This window comes from Sprattus sprattus (genome assembly GCF_963457725.1).
Source record: "Sprattus sprattus genome assembly, chromosome: 1".
Lineage (NCBI taxonomy): Eukaryota > Metazoa > Chordata > Actinopteri > Clupeiformes > Clupeidae > Sprattus > Sprattus sprattus.
Window position 1 is genome coordinate 13,897,177 of NC_137920.1, and position 5,647 is coordinate 13,902,823.

A 5,647-nucleotide genomic window follows, 5' to 3' on the forward strand; every position below is an offset into this window, starting at 1 on the left:
AACACAGGAGTCACCAACTCCTATTCATGCACATGTGTGATGCTGTGATGCTATGGAAATAGTGATATGTGTATTCTGTTCACACACCACTGCTTTGATGATACTATGCAAATGGTGATATCACATTTTTTTATATTTTGTGCATTTTCTGAATTGAATATTTGAGTTGGTTGTAGGAATTGTTCAGCAATCATATGACGTATGCTGCTCTCCTTAAGGTCTAGTTATTTGGTGCATTTGTTTGAAAGTGATACTCTGGTCTGGGGTCTGTGTGTGTGTGTGTGTGTGTGTGTGTGTGTGTGTGTGTGTGTGTGTGTGTGTGTGTGTTGTGTGTGTGTGTGTGTGTGTGTGTGTGTGTGTGTGTGTGTGTGTGTGTGTGTGTGTGTGTGTGTGTGTGTGTGTGTGTCTGTATGGCATAGTTATTGTGTATATTGTGTATGGTTATTGTGTATTATTGTACATCACCTCATGACATTCTAAACTGGTTTAACTTGGCTGGCGTGTGTAGAAGCAGATGGGTGCACACATGTTGTAGTGAGAAGGTGAGAAGGAAGCTTTTTCTTCTCCAGCATCCTCAGATTTGTGAGGCCCGTTATATTTTGGTTGTCCCAAGTTACTGTAGAGGCTGTGCATATTCAGCTGTTTTGTAAATATATTTTGTCTAGTTATATTATCAGTCTGTTTTTATCCTTTCTTTCTCTTTGCTTTTGCACATGTATACTCTTAACCCCCTGGTGGTGGGTGAATAAATTGCAAGCCAGTTTTTGTCTCCATGCATCCTACTATTTGTGCCTAAAGACCCTCAACACTTAACCCTTTGACAGTGTGTGTGTGTGTGTGTGTGTGTGTGTGTGTGTGTGTGTGTGTGTGTGTGTTTGTTTGTGTGTGTGTGTGTGTGTGAGAGAGAGGCATAGTTAATCTGTTATGTGTAATGTGTGTGTGTGTGTGTGTGTTAGGCATAGTTATTGTGAAATGTGTGTGTGGTTTCTGTCCTCTGTGTATGCAGTGAAGAATGAGGTTCTGGACTCACTGAAGAGTCGAGTAAATAACATGATATTCTGCACACTGGACAATACCAACAAGCTGTTTTTTCCTTAAATAAAATGTCTAAATAAATAGGTTTAGAGAATAAATCATGGGAGTGCCTACACTGTGATGGATGTGTTTTCATAATTTGAGTTGATTAAAAGTCAAAACAGAGAATATTGATTTGTTGGTTTTCCATGTGTCAACTTCAAATACATAACTGACTTGGCCATCACATGCACTGCAGTAGTATAATAAGTAAGATTACCATTCCACGCAATGCATCACTGTAGCATGCAGTTATATGAGTGAGGGCAGATGTGAGTTTGTCTCCAGAGTGACTCTTCAGGCAGGTGTTGGAAAGAAATGTTTTATTTCAAGTTCAGATTGAAAGCTGCTCCTGTGCTCTGTGGCTTCCCACAGATAATCTTCATCTAGTCAGAGAGATGTCATCTCTTCAAACATGACCTTGGAGAAAACACATCTCTCATACAAGCTTTCATCATTTCTGTTTTATTATGAAAGACTGATTGTATGTTTTTTTTGTCCTTGTATGCAGCAAAGGATATGTTAGCAGTCAGCTTGATAAGCTCTTTGCAAAATCAACATTCTCTCTACTCGCTCTGTATTAAATAAAGTGTGAGGAACAATGTAAATTAATTACACAGAAATATAAATAAACTACACAAATGTCTTCAGACACAAACTAAATGAGGGCCTTAAAAATGACATTCATTTTCAAATAGAGAAACAGAAAAACATGATCATAGAGATGCTGCAGGTGACAGACTATACAGCAGTTTGACTGTGTTTGGGTTCATTTACAGATAAAGTTTTACACAAACAACAAAGAAAACTGCTTTCATTTTACAATCTTAAACGCAGTCATTATCGTAATCATCATTGTTATGCTTCATAGATTGGTAACACTTTATAATAACCCTCCATAATAAACCCTTTATGAAGCATTTGTTCATAGTTTGTTCATCATTAACAAACTGTTATCCCAACATTTACAAACGTTAGTAATGTTTTTGTAAATGAGTAGTTATGTATTTATGAACCTGTTTTCTAATGATCTATAAGAGTTTTTTATAAGGATATTAGTAAGCTATTTGTAAATAAGTATTAATGTATTTACAAACATGTTTGAAATGATTTTCTAATGATCTATAATATTATATATAAGGACATTAGTAAGCTATTTTCAAATGACTATACATTTATTTATGAACATGTTTCATATGATTTTCTAATGATCTAAAAGATCATTTATAAGGACATTAGTAAGCTATTTGTAAACGAGTAGTCATGTTTGTATGAACATTTTTCAAACCATTTTCTAATTATTTAAAAGATCATTAATAAGGTATATGATAATGGTCTGCTCACATTTTGTAAATCATTTACAAATGATTTATCAAGCAGGTTTCAATGAGTTAGTAATGATTCGTAAGATCTTTTATAAGGTATGTGATAATGGTCTGCTTACCATTTATGGGTCATCATGCATAAGCTATCGTCCAATTCATAATTGAAATAATATATGTGAGCACATGTAACACCTTAGTTTATGCTTAATATAGGCTTTTAGAAACCATTTTCTAATCATTAGTAAAGTGTTTTGCATGGGTTAATATAAAGTGTGCACTGTCTATACTTTATAAGCATGAACAAATGGCCCGTAGCTGAGGAACATACTATAGTTTACCATTTACTTATCATTAGTAAAGTGTTTTGCATGGGTTAATATAAAGTGGGCACTGTCTATACTTTATAAGCATTTACAAATGGCCTGTTACTAAGTGACATACCATTAGTAGACACTTCTGCAGCAACTAAAGTGTGAATACATACATGCTCCTTCAAAGCCTCCAAAAATGACCTAAGATGTTAAGTTGTTAAACATATCAATGGCAAAAACATACAACAGAGCATCAAGGAAATAAAGTGAAATTGGAAAACATTTATTTGAAAAAACTACACTGACAATAAATGCACATTTAACCATGCGTTCTAATCTGTTAAATACAACAAGAACAACAAAAATTCAACAATGCAACTGCAACTAAGGTGATCAGCCAGTCACTTGGCCCTACTTATTGGCAGGAGTTTGCCAAACTCTTTGAACTCTTTAATTTTTGTAACAATGCTGTCATCACCCTCAATGGCATCTTTACAGCTTTGTGTAAAACAACTGAGTTTCTCCTTACTGGGCACCTCTCTCTGAGCTCTGCAAATGTTTCTAGGGAAGCAATGCAAAGTTCTGCCATTGGGGCATTTACGACAATGTTTAGATTAGATTAGATTCAACTTTATTGTCATTGTACAGAGTACAAGTACTGAGACACAGAAAATGCAGTTTGGCATCTAACCAGTAAGTGCAAAATAGCAATAAAAGTGCAAAGTATGTGCAAATGTAGGGTGGACTAAGCGAATAAATATGATATGTACAGTAAGAGTTAGCCTGGATACCAGCCTGAACTCCGCCCACAACATTTTTGGTCTGGAGATTCAGTCTGGAGTCGAGTTAGTTGGGAGGGTTTAAACGGCCCCGAAAAGTGATCTGACCATTCAAATTGTAAGGGCGGGCTTTATACGTTGATGGACAGATATAGATAGAATACCGGTATACATCGAACAAAGATGGCGCCGTCTCGGAAGCTTAGTGGGACATATTTTATATGATTTAAGCTATCTACACGACTTTTATATGTCTACATTGACTCGGTTAGTTGTGTATACGCAAAACGAGTGTTGCCCAGGATTATGGGTCTTAACTGAAGCACTCTAGAGCATTATTGATAGGTTATGCTAACGCGTAGAAAAAAAAAACATTCAAACGAATGGTAGCTTCTAGCCTTGAGTGCTAATATGATATGACAGCGCAGATATGACAGCGCATTCATTTTGAAAGAGGAACAGAGAAACGCGATCAAGGCATTTGTCGATTGAAAAGATGTTTTTGCCGTCCTTCCTACGGGATCAGGTAAAAGTTTAATCTATCAGATGGAAATACTACGTTGCTCTGATTGGTTCTAGGTATCCAATTCAGCGAAGAGGAATTTTCTTTCCTGGTTCGTTGAAACACGCCCCATAATCACAGCCCAATAGTCCGGTCTCAGACTCATATTCTGACTAGAATTATGAGTATGACATCGTCAGGCTAAGTAAGAGTAAGAATATGACACAGAATTGTAATATAAACAGAATTGAATAGCAGCAATTGAGGTAAGAGTGAGGTATGATAAGTATATAAAGTGCAGGTGAAAGTAAACTGGTGGTAACAAGTGAAATCAAGTGAATGAGGTAGAAAAGTACAATCAATACAGGTAATGCAGTAAAGGTGATACAGTATTAAAAAGACATGACAAATGGTGCAAATGTTCAGTGGCTGGAGGAGGGTTTGTGGCAGTCAAGCCAGGTTAAGGGGGGGGGAGTGAGGGTGAGGTATAGTGCAAATGTTCGGTGGCTGGAGGAGGGTGTGTGGCAGTCAAGCCAGGGTTGGGGGGGGGGGAGGGGTGAAGTGAAGTTTAGTGCAAATGTTCAATGGCTAGAGGAGGGTGAGTGGCAGTCAAGCCAGGGTAGGGGTGGGGGGGGGGAGAAGTGAGTATAGTGCAAAAGTTCAGTTGCTGGAGGGAGGGGGGGGAGAACAGTCACAGGGGGAGGTGAGAGAAGGGGTGGGGGGGCTAACCCCGTGGAGCAGAGTTCAGCAGGGTGACAGCCGCAGGGATGAAGCTGTTCTTGAACCTGCTGGTATGGGAACAGAGGACCCTGTAGCGCCTCCCAGAGGGGAGGAGGGCAAACAGTCTGTGGCTGGGGTGTGAGCTGTCCTTGATGATGCTGCGTGCCCTCCGCAGACATCTCTTGCTGTGGACAATGGTGTTGCGGTCAACACCCACAGCTCTGAAAGCAGCGCCCATGGTCCTTCCTTTCCGGCAGATTTTCAAGACCTCTTTGTATCGGGCCACCACCTCTTCAGGATCTTGAGCTTCAAATTAGAGAAGGTAAAATGAGTACAGCACACATCATATATATTCTACGAATTAAATTATCAAACTTCATAAACTTGAAAGCGGGTGTAGACTTTCCCCCGTGATCCATTTTCTTGCTGCTAAAAACAGAGATGGTTGATCAGTGAAAAATATAGGCATTTGGGTGGCACACTAGTAAGTGTGATGGTCTTTGGAACATAGTTTTCTCAGTTCAAAATCAACCCTTTACTGTTTTTTTGTTTTATTATTTACCGTATTAAAAATATATACAGTGGGGTCCAAATGTCTACTGATCTGATGTTTTAACAAAGTTATTTCCCCGGCATAAATCTAAGTCCTAAGTCAAAATATAAGTAGAAAACCTATTTCAGTGAAACATCTGTTTAACCAATATCATGGCCCCAGGATATGTTAAATGTACAATTCAAGTGTATTGCCAAAACATGGCAAAATTACTTACTCATAGCCAGTTGTTCCCTTAAAAAGTCTCTCTCCTTGGTCACTTCCTTGAGCATCTCCTGCTGCCACTCTACCGTTTGTTTGGCCATCTCCAGCTCATGGCGTAGGCTTTTTGTAGTTATTTGTGCATTTGGGGCCATTGAGGTCATAGCTAAACGTTAGAGGGA